This window comes from Anas acuta, chromosome 3, assembly GCF_963932015.1.
Source record: "Anas acuta chromosome 3, bAnaAcu1.1, whole genome shotgun sequence".
NCBI classification, from domain to species: Eukaryota; Metazoa; Chordata; class Aves; order Anseriformes; family Anatidae; genus Anas; species Anas acuta.
The window spans coordinates 107,861,294-107,877,891 of record NC_088981.1 but is presented as its reverse complement, the minus strand read 5'-3'; the positions used below and the strand labels follow the sequence as shown (position 1 = coordinate 107,877,891).

At 37.3% G+C, this 16,598-nt stretch overlaps 1 long non-coding RNA gene across 2 annotated transcripts in view; it reads left to right on the top strand.

Moving 5' to 3' along the window:
* Positions 1 to 2,383: 2,383 nt before the first annotated feature.
* The window catches only part of LOC137854800 (uncharacterized), a 36,728-nt gene continuing 22,513 nt past the window's right edge, over positions 2,384 to 16,598 (top strand). For both annotated transcript variants that reach the window (XR_011095401.1, XR_011095402.1), the window contains exons 1-3: positions 2,384 to 2,584; positions 5,434 to 5,694; positions 6,612 to 6,836. This is a non-coding gene — a long non-coding RNA (uncharacterized lncRNA). The remainder of the gene's footprint in view (positions 2,585 to 5,433; positions 5,695 to 6,611; positions 6,837 to 16,598) is intronic.

Here is a 16,598-nt window from a genome sequence, read left to right as displayed (position 1 = left end):
GATCGACATTTTCCCCCAACTTGGTGTTTGCAAATTTATTGAGTGTGTACTCATTTCCTTCATCCAAATCATCAATAAAGATATTAAAGAGGATGGGCTCCAACACTGACCTCTGGGGAACAGTGACTGGTGATTTAGTCAACCACCTAAACAGTACAAAGATACTTCCATGGGTTAAGACTCTCCTCCCAGTCATAGGAAATCTGTCATGTTTATTTAATGGCAACTAATGTGTGTTAAGGGCATGCCAATATACTTTTTTTTTTTCTTTTGAGGGACAACTTCATGGGTGGAAGAACTTTTAAAGGACTAGTAATTTCCAGGTAGGTGAAAGGGGAAAAGTTCTCTGGCTATGTATGTGTCCTGGCAAACTCTCTTTGAAATGCTGCATATGTCAGAATCAAAAGCAGAGGAGTATATTCAGAAGGATGATTTGAGAGCATGTAGACATCCCAGATGTCTTGTCCAACTAGGGTATGCACTTTAGCCAATCACAAAAATGTTTGAAATATTTCAAAAAAGAGTTCATATTTTTGAACATAGGAACTACTTTTTGGACAGGAAGTTGATCATCTCTATCCTTTGGCATGATTGCTTGCAGTTTTTCTTTATATTTTGACTTCAGTTATTATATTTTAGCCTTTTTTTAAGCATGTTTAATTTATTGCACAGAGGTAAAATGGTGGAATTTAATTATCTGTGACAAACATAAGGTTAGTTTGGATGATATATAGGTCTCATCTGTCCCTAAACTTTACGAATTGATCAACTTTGGGAGCAGCCTGGTTTCCTACCTTAAACATCTAACTTGCAATGAAATTTTTAGTGCTTAGTGAATAAGCAGCAATGTGTTAAAGTTCCCTCTGTAGGCAATGAAAAGATTCAGGTGCCTTTGGAATGTAACCACATAACTTGGAGAGAATCTTTTCTGCAGGATTCAAGGATGCAGGATTTTGTGGCCAACACTTTTCTGTTCTAGCCCATATAGAAATAAGGTTCACATACCTTGGACTGAAACTTCTATACAACTAAAGTCTTATAAGAAATATTTTAAAAAGCAATATCACTTCTGATGAACATCAAGGTGACAAGGCAGAAAAAAAGCAGTGCTTCCTAAAACCAGTCATATTGTATTGGGGAAATTAAACATAAGCAACCAAAAATCTGGCTTTTCATTTCTAATCTTCAAAGATTTTTCATTATCTTAAGTAAATTATTCAGGAGTTATGAAGCTCAGTAAAATATGCCCCTGATCTAGGCACACAGGCCTGATAGTTTTCTTATTTTTTCTTATTTTGTAATGTGACAATGACAGAAATACTGAATTATTTTGCCTGGGGGAGGGCAGGAGAATGAAAGAGCCTTACTGACACCTCTTTGGAAAGAGGACCTGAGTTTCTTCCCAGCTAACCTAAAACATGTTTCAAGTTTCATTCACTAAAGTTAGGAGCTGAGCTAAGTTATGAACTTAGAGGCCTATAAAGGTGATGTCCTTCCTTTGGGTAGTGTGCATGTCAGAAAATGAAATCAGTTGAAAGATTTTTTTTTCATACAAATGTGACATATTGTAGGAATTATTGCAGCATGTTCTCTTGTAGTGTTGTAATGGGCAATGGGTACATGTTGTCTCCTTCCTAAGAGCATTGTCTTAATCAGAAAGGTGCAAGAATAGCTAGTGTGTGGCAGGATGACCAAGAGAGGTGTTGCTCTGCACACCATCACTGCAGCTGAGGTTCAGTGCCCCAGCCCCGGGCCACTGGATGGGATGTTTTCCCCTGCAGATTCAAGTAAGCTAGTTAATCTCTGGATGCTCCTAAAAATTGAGGTATTATAATATTATACCCCCTCCTCTTATTTTTCCCTTTAATCTTTTACCTCACTGAATTCTTTGCGGCACACCCTATCCCTTGCTATGCTCAACATTAACATTCATACTTGTAAGTAATTATTAATGATGACTTCAAGGCATAAAACTAAAAGCTACAAACTCTGAGGGCGGACACATGCTATACAATACCAAGGAGGACTTTAAAGGCTTCTCCTTCCTCTCCTCTTCTTTTGGATGCTAAAGACATAATTAGTACCATATTTCCTGCCTTTGACATTAAGTACCACCTCAGACAAGAAACATAATGATATTTTGTCAGCACAGACATAAAAAAGTTAGATTCAAAATGGTGGCATTCCTGTACTTAACTAGATAGTTTCAAAGAGATTTATAACCAGCTATAACCATCTGTAGTTTTCCTCACATGGTTGCCCTTTCAGTTCCAACCTATTAAAGTCTCTGATGATCCTAAGGTCTTGTACAGTTTGACATTTGAAGTGTATCATTATTTCCTTAAAGCAACAAGATCTTTTTTTTCCCACTGAGATTAAAAAAAAAAAAAAAGGAGAAGAAGTAGAAGACAAAAAAGGTCCTAAGGCAGGATAGTGAATAGCAGCAATGGGAAGGTTTAGTAAACCAGAACAAGGGCTGTGGGTGTTGAAGCAATCTGCTGCTCAGTCCTGCAGCAGGAGGGATATGAGAGGAAGAACCTGCTGCTTGCTGATGGTTGAGCTGAACAGGCCCCTTGGTGGTTAGGTAAGGAGCTGGGGTAATGGTGTGGGCTAGACAACAGAGGTGGGAAGGGGGAAAAATGTTCTCTTTTGGAAGCAACAAACTACAGAACTGGTAAAAGATATCTTTAGGCACAAAAAATCTTAAATGCAACTGTTGATGGGTGAACCAGATCCAGAAATTAAACAGAATTGGTAATAATAATTATTTTTATATCCATTTTCTGATCTGATTCACTGGGTGACTGCACAAACCTGAATTTCACTTACTGGCATAAGTATGAACGTTGTTTAAATTAAACAACACAATGCAGATACATAAACTGAGATGACTGTCATGATGATCAGTGCTTGTTATTTTGGCTCTTGGCATAAATATAAAATAAGGGGGAAAATGTCAGAAATTCCAAGTACCACTTTTATTGATTTTTAAACAAAAAGGGTATGTCCACAAGAATTACAACTGTCTAACAGACCTAGATTTGAAATCAAATAACTTGATTTGAAATATCTACTTTTTACAGATTTTGAAATGTGACAATAACAATGTTACTTTAAATATTACTCCTAAAGTTCCTTCACTTCACAGTTTCCAATTAATGTGTGTCAAGTCTCAAGAAAAAATGAGAAAAGAGCATGAGCACTAATGTAACTAGCAGGAATTTATCGTGTCCTTCACAAACTTCTTGTATGGTTTTCCAACAAACTGTCCTTTGGATTGTTATTTGAAGGTAGAGGGTCATCCTTCAGCCCACTTCAAAAAAAAAGAAGTTAGCTCAGGGCAATATTTACAATGACAGAACCCCTCACTTATTCAGGTCAGTTAGTATGCTATTAATACTGAAATTAGCATTAATATTATGGAATAATATTAATTAATTTTATTTCTATTATTAATAATAAACACAATATTTCTAGATACTAAGCTTATTGTGACAAATAGAAGATCTGTTTTCTGTTCCAACTCTGTAACAGATATGATGAGAGACTCTCAGCAAGCATCTTTGGCTGTTTCCCACATTGTCTGTAAAATGGACATAAGGATAATTTATAATTTACCTAATACATTTTGAGAGACATGTACTGAATTAAGCACTATGTTTCTGAACAGACTGCTATGCCATTGTGGAAAAGAGTATCACTCAAGGTCACGCCAGTGTGCTGATTGGATTTCATTTTTTTTGCTGCTGTGTTCATATTTACTTATTAAATATGGCACCTGTAGGTGGTAGGAATTGTTTATTTTTTACAGATGTGCTACTATTGGATGTTATGTAGAGGTCAAGTTAATTTCCTCAAATATCTTAGTCTGTCAGACATCTTTTGAATATTGTTTTCTTTTTCTTTATGTATGGGGCCATTTATGCTGAGTCGGTAGCTCATACCCTTGCAGCTTCATATGAACGGGTACTGTGGCTTTGGTGACTCACAGACTTACTCTTCTGCTATCTGAGAAGTCATGCAAAGGGGAGATGGAGGTCACTCTTGCTACGGGAGCTGGGTCAGATTCACATGTTTTTATGAAGGGTGGTAAATGTCAGTTGTGATTTCAGATAAAACATATATATTGAGATTTCTTTGCCATTCACACAAGGGTGGTTTTAACATCAGAACATGACAGCTTTATGTCTTTTTCTCTATGGCCTGATCTCATTCTGGCTGCTTAATTCTTTTAACCTAAACATACAAAGAGGAATTCTTTACATTTGTGTATGGATCCTGGTTTTGATTTTATTATGTGTGCTAGTGTTTAAACAAAGTGTATCAAGTAGTGCTTTGCTCCTGCCTCTGCTGCCCGGATGAAGCCAGGAGAAACACAAACAGCTCCTAAAGCTGTACCATCACACATCTTATTTGCAGCTTGATGGATAATATGGACTCTGCAGATACCTGGGTGGCCCTGAAACACCAATGGAGTGAGATTCATTTTTCCTTCCTCTTCCACCTTTATCATATATTTTACAATTTATATGATTTTCTTCATGTCCCCAGGATTCAGACTCACAGCATAATCATCAGACCTTTCTAAACCTCTAATTTCTTCTTTTAGTTCTAATAATGGTTTGTCAGACTAGACCCTCAGAGCTATTTTATGTATACAGAGAAGTAGTCAAATCTCCCTTCTACTTATACAAAAACTGAAGCAGGTTCTGAGCTAGTATGGAGGCAGAACTGAGGAACTTGGCTTGGGCAGCACTCAGGCCACATGCCCTGACCATGCACTGATGGATGCATCTGAGAGGTAGGGTCTAACTCTAAAGTAGTCACTGTTCTCTCTCAGCATAGAGGGATGGACACAGGCACTTCCCAAGAATGAGTGAGCTTATCCAGGGGAAGATATCTTATACAGAAAATGAAATGTCTACACATGTGAGAGATTCTCTCAAGTCATGAAAAGGGTATTTAGAAGTACTCTCTGGTTTTGGACAGCAAACTATAACAAGCCTCCAGTTAAAAGAGGAAAGTGTACCATTCTGGATGGCAAACAGACTGAAAATCCTCTCCTGGGAGGCAAGGCAGTGCCTGGGCTCTGAGGCTGTTCTTCCCTTTCTTCCTGCAGAGCAATAGTGAAAAGCTTGATGTAATGTCATCGAAAGGGAAATGTCCTATAAGGTTAAAAATAAACATAAAATATAAATAAATACTAGTAATAAAAAAAAAGGATTTGTCTCTCATCGCCATCCTGCCTGGCAGCCCCGTCAATGGTCCTGCCAGTCAGGAAGCAAGAGTTAAAGATCTGTCAATCACAGATAGCAAATAAACTCTATTCCATTCCCATCCCATGAGCCTTTTCTCCTGCAGTGGAGCTACCTAGCCATCAAAGTAATTTCCATCTTTTTTTTTTTTTTTTTTTGTGTCTGTGTCTTTTTCTAGATGCTGAATGCAGCTGATGATTATTTGAGAGGTGATTCAGGCCATTTCTGGTGAGGTGAGAGGCTGCTGTTAAAAGGGCAGTGTTTGGCGCTGCTGCTGGAGAAGACAAGAAAAATGAATGACAGGATTACATACGGTTATCCTGTTTGTTAGCACTTGCTTGGGTCCCATCAAGTATCCTGGCTTTAGCTCCTCTGGAAGGGTCACCAGGAGGACTGCAGTCTCTGTTCTTGCTTTGAAGTCCCTCCTGGGAGGAAGCAGGTAGGCTGAGATTTGTTCACTACCCGAGACTGAAAGATGCTGAACTCTTGTCTTCCTGGATAGTGGTGACACGATATTGCCTGTGGGGAACTGATGGGGCTAATAGAAGGAGATGGCAGTACATCAGACTGAAATCCAGATGACAAAGAGGCGTCCTTCCTGCAGGGAAACAAAAGCACCTTATGGTGCTGTGTATTTCCAAGGCTTATTCTCCTGACATTTTGGGAGGAATTTCCTTACATTTAGCTACAACAAGGAAGTGTAGTTCAGAAGAGAACATTTCACCTTAATTTTGCCACAGTCTAGTAGTCTAAACGAGTCTAGTAGATCCTGCCCTCCATCACCTTTGATGTTCATGGTGGCTTGTCCCTGAAGTTTTAATTTCTTCTGTTTGTTTGTTTTGTTTTGTTTTCGAAAGGAAAAAAAAGTTTCTTATTTAAGGTAATAAATTGTAGTACTTCAGGGAAAGGAGATCAGAGTATGTTCCTCACTATATTGCTAAATGTATTTTTTGAATGTATATTTGGCTTTCCCTCTAAGACCCATGACACAGGTAAAAGAGTTGGTGGAGAAGATACTGCTGATGCTTTCTGTTTTTTCTGAAGCTGAATCGATTCCTGTTAACAAAAGGCCCAAATCTTCTTTCAGTGGTATTGGCTAAGACTACAGGAGAATCAGGATTGCTTCAGCATTTTTAACTTTCAGAACGTCTTTGATGTGAAAGCATCGTGAAGAAAACAGGATTTTATCTAAGATGACCACAATCCCCTTCTCCCAAGGAAATAATTTCAGATTTTCCTACAATCTTTAGTCTATAGCTCAAAGCCATGTGCTTGCCTTTGAGACGATTACGACTTACAGCCTAAGTACTGAAAGCATTAAATCCACCTCTTCTCTCCCTCTTCTTTCTCCAAAAGGCTATTTTAGTGCTTACTCCTGTCCATCATACAGGTGATGGTAAAAGACAGAAGCATATGAAAATGGCTATGCTGGATCAGACTAAAGGTCTCTTTGGCCTGGCAGCCTAGCTCTGAAAAACACCAAGGGAGGCGTCCAAAGCCAGTGAAGGTCACGCAGAGATATTTCCGTCTTCTCTCTCCTCCCACCCAACCTCCAGTGATATGGGATTTCCTGAGCATGAGGTAACATCTTGTTGGACCCTAAATTTAATCTGAGTACAATGCTTTTCTAAAATTACTATATTTGTTTGTATTGGTGCAAACCGTGTCAGCATAGCCTAGCACAGAAGATGTGCTATGTGTTATGCAATCATGGGACAGAATGGCTCTCTCTGTCACACCAGAACCACACTGACAATGAACTTGCAATGCTGGTATGTAAAACATATTAAACAATTTAAAGTAAAGAAGGGTGAGGCAGCTGTGAGACATTATTAGTCTGCAAGCATATCAGAAAATCAAGCATCTACATATTTTCCATTTTACTGGAGGTATCATGTCAGAGCAAAGTTCAACAGGAGGGCCTGAGGCATTTTTCTTGCTAAGGAAGGACAATGAACAAGCTAAACATACTCTCATCTTCCTGTTTTTATGTTCAAAACTGTTTAATCATCTCCTTGTTTTTGATGCTTACAAAAAATGCTTGAGCATGAAGGGAAACTAGGAGCAAAAGTGTAAGGTACTTCTGTGACAACTGACAATGTAGATTCTGAGGTTTAATACCTAGGAGAAACTACCAGAAGATTGCTCTTTTGTCATTCTTAATAAATGAGAGGAGTGAGGTGGGCAAGATATAGAGAAGATCTTGAAGACACAAAAAAAAAGAGATGAATTAAAGGAGGGAAGCAAAGATAAAAGAGATAAATCGATGTGGTTAAAGTGACATACTAGGAAAATTATGTTCCAAGGATCATTCTGAGATGATATGAATGGAAATGATGCTGTTTCCCAAGGCCAGGAAAGAAATCACTGCAGTCTTCATTCTGAAAAACTGCTCCAGCTCGTTTTCTGTGTTCGGTTTCTTGTGAGAAAGGGTGGTAAGAGTTACCAGTCACTAAACACCAGTGACCTATTGTAAATCCCTGGGATCAGCAAACAGCTATGATGAGTGTCAGGCAGTAATTCCAGAGCTGCAGAGTTGCAATTCCTCAAGTGCTGAGTGTGGAAGAACTTGGGGAAAATTAAGTTCCTACCCACAGGTTTCTGATTTTTTTTTTCGCTCGTCCTGTCCAATAAAAGCTATATAGGGCATAGGTAAAGTACTTATCTTTTTCTGATCTGCTAACCTCATGTGCTGTTTTTTAATATAAAACTGCCATATTTTTGTTTGCATGGCCATAAATCTTTAAGTAAGATCCCGGGTTGTTGGAGTGGAGGAAAAAAAAAGCTTTGTAAAAGATAACAGTGTATATTTTCTCTCACCCTAGAGTTCTTGTTTTCTCTTTTAATGTCAACCCCAACACTAAATAATTATTCTTTTTTACTTTTTCGGTTATTCTAACAAACATGGTGCAACTGAAAAATAAGCATTAGTGTACAGAACCTGCTAATTTCCTTCCATTCCTATCATTCTCATACTTTGTTCCTTTACACTGGTTCCAATAGCCACTCTCCCTGGTAGCAGAAATATTGTAACCCTGATGTCTGTCAGCTTCTCTTTCTTTCTCTTCTGCCCTTCAAGTATATGGATTACTGCTCTTCTCAAAATGGCAAAAACTCTCAGGAACAGTCCCTTGCTTAACATGTCAAAATGTGAGTTCTGGCTGGCAATTGCTTTAGTTTCATTCCCTTGAGATCTGCTGATGCCAGAAATCAAAGCATAATTTTGCAGATGTTGAGATCCTTTAAGCCCCCTAGGTTGCAAAGCTAAGCCATAAAGCCAGCTGGCACTGTGTACGTGTGCTAAGAATGTAAAAGTATACATTTTTAGTTTTCAACCAACAATGACCGACCGCTGGTAACTTCAACAAAGTGAAGTATTACTAGCTTTATTTTTGGAGAGTAAGTGGCTCTATGCATTCCCCTGAGCTCTTCTTCTGTTCTAGTGCTGCTGTTTTAAAGATGCCGTTCAGAATTATCAAAGTTTCTTTGGTGCCTTTCCAGCATATTTTCTGTTTTTAAAGGGATACCATGCTCTGACAGTACATTCAGTTCATTGTAGAAAATTTAGGAGTTACTTCAGCAAACCTTAACTGTTGATTTCAAACCATTTTACCTTTCTTTTAAAAGAAACACATTCAAGGGGGAGGAAAAATAATACAATGTCTGAATTAAAACAAGAAGAAGATGAGACAGCCAGCAGGCTCTTTGCTATGTTATATGCAAAGAGGCACCTTATAGTCAAAGTGTGTATGGGAGCTTAGATATGGCACGATTCTGTGCTATGCACGACTGGCAAAATTAAAAAACACATCTTTACATTTCTGAAGGACTTGGACAACAAATAACACCATCACATTTTTTCATCTGGAATTTTCATTTCATGTATCTGTTTGAGTCCTTTCATTCAGTGCAACATGTATTTCCTGCATCTTGAGAGTAACTGGTAAAAGCAATGTTGTTGGTGGGGTGATTTCTGAGATGATATACAGATAGCTCTGGACAGTCATCAGGGCATGAAAAAAGTTTCCCATTTAGTCTTTTTTTTTTTTTTTTTTTTTTTTTTTTTTTTAATGTATGGAACCCATCCAGTGGAGAGACTGCCCAGAGAGATATTATTGTTGTCACTCAGGATTTGATAGAGTCAACTTCAAACTGCTGGGATTCACCCCTAGATACGCAAAAGACTGAGTCAGGATCTCATTGATGGCATGTGAACAACATGGCAGAGATTCATGTGTGGTTCTTCAATGTCCATCTATTTACTCTGACTGCAATGTTACTCTATTTTTTTTTTCCCTGCAGTTCTGATCAGAAATTCCAGAACCTGAGGAACCTTTCCTGCAGCAAATTACACCCAAACTGCCAGGTTCTCATGCACAGTTTAAATTTCAATGAAGTGGTATTTTCCAATGAAAAAAAAAAAAAAAACGTTTAATTGAAAAATTCCTGACAAGCTCTAATCCTATTAACTTCACTGTGGTTGCACATATGCTAATGAGAGCCGTGTGTGTGAGACTGTTGCTAAATTTGCAAAACACAATACCCAGGACATGCATATTATATGTAGTTTGACACAGGCACATATGGTTTATATTCTGTATTCTAAAACAATATTATGAACATTTTATAAGGTTGCAAAAGTAAGTATTGTAAATTCAAGAAATGCAAAAGTTATTGAGGCATGCACTTTGGACTCTCCCCCTCTCCAATGTAATTGGCCATGTTCACCTTCCACTTCCTCTTCTTTCCCTTCTTGTCCCTCTCATATTCCTCCTCCCTCTCCTCAGTGCCTTTCTTCTATGGCTAACCTTCTTTAGCAAATAGCACATGACACACATGGCTCCAATGCAGTACTAGCTGTCACCATGAGCTGATGTTGTCTTAGTGCTTTCTCTTATCTCCCATCTGTCCTGTCTACCCAGACTAAGTTCTGCAGGGTAAAGGGTATCCGCTCCTCAGAGTATGGACAATTTACTGCATTGCACTTGACTGATCTGTGGACGTTTCTGTAGCAAGTACAGTTCAGCAATACTTATTTCTATAAATATATGCATTCTGATGTATTAATACTTATTAACAATAAGTAATAATATTGTTAAATAATTAACAATACTTATTTCTATAAATATATGCATTCTGATGTATCTTTAGCTAAGCAATTGCTTAGCTATTTTTTTTTTTTTTTTTTTTTACCAGAGGTTCTAATTCTCCTTGTCCACCAAAATTATTACAATTTCCCTATACCTGTGTGTCAGTAGAGATTAAGTAGTTGTCTTTCTTTTGCTAGGGTAACTACTTCACTTTGATGCTCACTGTCCCAAGCCTAGGCAGAAGTCTTTGCCAATATGAAACTTCAGTGAAGTCTTCTGGCGCTGTTCATGCACAAGGATTTTACTCTACATTTTAACTTTGAGATGAAATGCAGGCAGACATTTTCCTCAAGAGACAGAACAGAGATGGCTGGGAGAGACATCAACCCAATGGGTAGGCGTGTCTCACTGTCTTCAGTCAAGTGAGTGTCTAGACTAAGGTAGACATCTACACTCCATCAGTAGTCCACAGAGATGAATTCCTCTTCAGTGATACCTAATTTAATCATCTGCATTTAGGGACGATAAGTTGTCTTCTGTAAGGATATGCTCTCTCTATTCAATAGATTTAACCATCCTGCTTAGACACCATGGCTAATTATTAGGTGGCTAATGTAGGATATGAAATAATCTCATATTTTAGTGCAGTTTCAGGTTACTTGAGCTGCTGTACTGAATCCTGTTGCTTTGAGGGTCTTGTGTTTCAGGCAGGGTCTTTTGTTGCCACATACAGAATGATGGGAAAGTCAACAAGAGGAGGACTCAACTGTATGTTTCTTGCAACACAGGAGCTGGTCTAAGCTTCAAGTTTTGTGATGCAACACAGCAGTTTCGACAGATATATATTAGTGTTACATTGACCTGAAGCAAAGTGTTTTTATCCAGCTTAACAAGATGAAATATTTAGAATCCAGTTGACTTGACCAAAAGAATGTATTTTGCTTACATTTTCCCTATGGAAAATTGAAACATTTCTGGAGAAAAAGTATTGTTTTCCCACAGAAAACTCTTTTTCACTGAAAAAAAGTTTTGATGGAACATTTCCAACCAGCTGTAATTATAGTGCATACATAAAAGGGGCCAAATTGATGCTGTAAGGGCATTCCTAACTGTAATCTATCCATAATCTCTGAGTGTTAGTCTCTGTAACATCATAACTTTTGAAAGTTATGAAACTTTTTTAACATTCATAACTTCTTAAAAACTCACATAAATGGACTGTGTTGTATTCAATGTACACTGAACTGTGCTAAATTAAAGGGCAAACCCATGACAGAGGCAGTCACCTATTAGACATTGGGCAAGGACCACCAAATTCATGTTCATGTCTGAAACTGTTGCTCCATCTGATTCTAAGTCCCAGAAGGTTTCAGTTTTATATCACTAGCAAGTCAAGAGGAGATGCAAATGATAATTCCTAAAGTGTGAAAAAGAATTTGGCTGTTTTTAGGTAAACTGCAATCCAGTTTTCTTGGACATAGGTACATTTTAAGGAGAATGGAGGGTTTTTGCACTCCTCCCCCAACCACTGCTGGAAGTAACAAGCTTATTGCATTTTACACCCAGGTGTTTGCCATAGAATCTGACACATAACTGTGCCCTGGAAAACTATAAAACAATATAATTTATAGAAATAAACTGAGTGAGAATCATTATTTTTTATTGGTACCACTTAATGTGCAGAAAAAGCATACTTTCCAAAAATATGGAATAAACGTTCTGTTAGCCTTATTGGGTCCAAATGTTAGGGTTTAAATTATTTTACTATGCAAACTTTCTTTCATATCTTGGCAGTAGTGATTTCCATTTTTATTCCTTTGGTATCCATAATCTTATTAAAATCAAAAACATATGCTTTGAGATCATTGGACAGATCCCTTCTCCCACCCTACCCCCTTCCCTCCATGTTAAAAAATGCACTGAAAGACCAAAAATCAAGTACTGAGAATAACAGGAATAGCATAGGAGAAAATGATGCAGGCTATCAGGCCTGAATGGGAAAACAGTTTGAGAAGTGCAGTTGGGTTTTCATGCTTTTGATTTGAAAGTCATTAAAGGTGCAAAAGTCTCCAAGCCTCCTGCTGGCTGCCATTCGGAACCCACTCCTTCCCCTGCAACAGGGGGTGCTCACACCAGGATCACATATTTGCAATATGAAAAAGGGGGATGTGAGCTATATGACAATTTTGGAGACAATTTACAATAACAATAACACTTGCTGCAACCATCTCAATGTCAGGGAATCATATCTGTGGGACTGAAATGTTAGCTCATTCCTATGGATTTATGAGTATACTTTTTTTTTTTTTTTTTTTTTTTTTTTTTTTTCAGTAGTAGTGTAATGACAAAGCTCTCAATATGCAAGACCAGTAGTTCTGTGAAATATATCATGCATTGTGGCTGGTTGCTTTTTAGCCATGGAATACTCAGCAGATGACAAGGATCTTTGATTACACGACAAAGGCCTTTGCTTAGATATCTTCATAGTAGCAAGAAGATTTTTTTTTACTTAATTGTCTTTATAAAAACATTTAAATATACATAAATCAGTGCTTGTGAAAAAATATGGCTTTTGGAGGCAGAGACCTAACAAAAGACTTCATTTTTTCTTCTGAAGTAGTTATTCTAACCTTTTATTCATCTCTGGCATATTCTGCATGAAACTATCTTTCATCTATTCTGATGTCCAAAGCTGGAATAGCAGTGAAGATTCCTGTCAATAATGTGAGGGGATTATGAATTAAACTGGCTGTAAAATACTCCTGAAGCTTCATCATAGTGTAGCTTAGTCTACACTTGAAAAGAAATGCAAGCATACTGAGGTATGTAGATCCACTGTAAATGCACCCAAACTGTCTTTATTCTGCCTGGTAGTGACATCATGTGATGGCTCATTGAATATGTTAAAACATGTTTAACATTAAGTATAACCCAAACACTGAATTTCTTAAGGGAGCTGTCATTTATGGAATTGCAGCTTGTGAACTAATAATTCTTAGAAACATCACTGTGGATCTATGAGTTGTTGCTATAGCTTTGGGAAGGGTATTTTTTAATCACTGTTGTAGGAACAGAACAGAACTCATCCAAAACTAAAATGTTACAGTTTGTGTTTGTTTTTAATGACATTTTGAGACAAAGATCAGCAGGATTTACATCCTGCTTTCAGCTGAATGAAGAATCCTCACTAATTTCATAGAAGCTGAAACACACCTTCTGGGTGTGGAGAATTCTCAGGACTTTCAATCACTTTTACTGACACAATCCAACTTTGAGCTGGTAGTTGAGACGTGACAGGTTCTCAGTTCCTTTGTTGTTTGATCCTTGATTCATATCATATGTTGTGATTCTGGTACTTTAGAGTGCTAGACAAATTTCAAACCTGTCCCTTTAAAGATGCCACTGAATTTAGTAGTTTTATTTGATCCACCATTTACTCTGTTTGGTCTAGTATTGAAAGTTGTGAGATAGTATTATACCTTGAACGCAAAGTACACTTATTTGAGCATGATATAAAATGCACAACTTAATCCACTTCTAAAATGGGGTTCAGCATGCTGAGAAAGGGGAACTTTCATTGCAGATAAGGCACATCCTTGATGAGAAGGGGAACTGTGCCTGCTTTCCTGGGTCACTAAGCCCAAGGACCAAAGATGAGTAGAGTTGTTGTAAGTGCCTTTTACAGGACAGGGACACCCCCCCCTCAGCCTTGGTTTGTATCTCTTGGTTTTATACACCTGAAGATGACAAATGCTTTCTACATGCAAAATCCAGGCACCTCTTGAACATTGTAGGTTACCCCCTGTCTCTCATCACTGGCTATTTCAAGAGCCTGGGATGACTGACTCCTAAATGTTACCCTATTTGTAGACCATGCTATTTATATTATCTGCTGATTAAACTGAGAAAGAACAATTGTGGTTTGTTTGAACTTGTCGTGAACTAAGGCAGTTTGTCAAATTGACAGTTATGGCTGAACTATAAACTCAAGTCCAATTTTTCAAAATGGGTATGCAAGAACCTCAAGAACTATAACTGAGAATCAAAATAAGAGGAGTACAATAGATGTGTGAAGAAAAGGACATTGATTTTAGGTTGCACCAAAACAGCTCCTATACAAGCAATTTTTAGGCACCTGAATTGGAATACAGATATCACTACTTTCTGGTATTTGTTAAACAGCAATTGAGCATGCTTTCTGCATGACAGAGAAACTATCTCTGTTATAAATAGGAAACTTTTGAATATAATTAACGATGATTTTTTCTTCTTTCCAGAAAACATCCATAGAAATAACAAAATTAAAACAAAAATATTTTGCTGAAAAAGAGTAACTTTTCCAGGAAGACATGAGGACTGTTTTTCATTAGTGTGAACCATGGGAAATATTGCAGCTTCATCAGTGAAGGCCTGACATACGATTTCTATCAAAGACACATTTCATTTACTCTGGGCTTATTCAGCACTACTCTTATACAATGTTCCCTACCAGCTGTTGTTGCTGCTGTTTGCTAGTAATTGATTGCTTTGTTCCTGGCCTGAGAAATAGTGTCATTTAGTGCTTAGCTTCTAATGAGCTACTAGTTTCTTCCTTTACCAAATATTAATTGTGCCCAAAAATATGGACAGGCTCCTAACAAAACTTGAGATGCAAGTAAAATTTTGAGTTTTGTTGTTTAATTTCATCCTTCCCCACATAAATTATACTGCAGTAAGTATTCCTGACCCTCCAAAATAACACTAATTTGCTAAAGTATCTGCTTCCTTATGTATCAGCCACATGTTCTATTTTTATCTCAGTGGTGAATCCAAGAAGTCAAATTACCCATTACTAATGGTCATGTGGCTGCAGTGATTGAGAGTCCAGAAAATGCAGAGAAAATGTCTGAAAATATTTTTGGGAATGTACAAGAAAAGCAGAAGTGTGTACACTTTGTAGTAAATGATAAGATACAGTAATCTAGATGCTATTTTTTTTGAAAGCTCTTTAAGGAGGACCATTCATGGACATTCTTGTTATGCATTTTCTTTCTGGTACTGCTTATTCATCTAACTTGAAACTGAATTACACAGTTATGTCACACAGACTTCGACAGCACTGTGTGTAAGAGCAAATGTGCAACAGCTTGTGTCAAAGGCATGAAAAAGGACCAGCTATTGTTGGTTCCCTTTTGGTAGAAAGTATTTACTAAAATTGGCTGGGAGCTGTCCTAGAGGATTCTTGGTTGGTACGTATTATGAAAGTGATGAATTCAAGCACAGAAGTGAGATTAATGGATTTATGGAGGGTAGGGTTCTTTTTTCTTGCAGGGATTATTATTATTATTATTATTATTATTATTATTATTATTATTGTTGTTGCAGCTGCATTTTTAAATGAAATGAATGGTGTATTTCAATTCAATTGATGTTTAAATTTAATTGATGTTGGATTTATATTTAATTAATGTTTATAGATGTGTTCTGTATGTGACTTGCTGGCAGTCCCATGGTGAAGGGTGACCTCATTATAATTATTTCCTCCATATTAGGATTTTGGGAGCTTCTGGAAAAATTACATGATACAGGGTCAGAAATTTATGATTTACTGAGCTATGTTAATGCCTCTGGTTAACCTGATTTCATTAGAAAATTCACTTTATATGGAAAAGAAGAAGCGGCAAGTTTACTCGAAGATATATGCATTCAGTTTGGGGAAATACAATACAATACACTGAACAGAATTTGCTTTGGAATTTGCTTAATGACAGGTTCTATAATTAGACTAGGCCTCAACATTCTTGTTAATGATGTAAAGGAATTTTTACATCATGCATTAAACATTCGATTTTATTTTTTTTCCAGACAGGAATAATATAGTCGGAGAGTTGAAAACAAAACCAAACCAACCAACCAACCAAACAAAAACGTTCATTAGTTCTAATAAGTATGTGTATTGAAAAAATCATTGGTAAGAATAAACTAGATTTAAAAAGTTATAGGTATAAGATCTAGATCCAAATATGTAGCAAGAAAAAAAAAGCCCCACAAGAGTTTAATAAAGATTATTTCCTCTTCATGTGTGTCCAAGGCAAAGGTGAAGAGAATTTTTAAATCTCAACGAGAAGAACTTGTACCGGATGTTGTCGGGTCCTATAACACTAAATTTAAAACATGGACCTTTCTGCAAAGGAAATAATCAATCCACTGCTTTGTGTTCAAATGCTGATCAGTCAGAGTTTTACCTGATTCATGAGTAAAGATCAAACCAGAA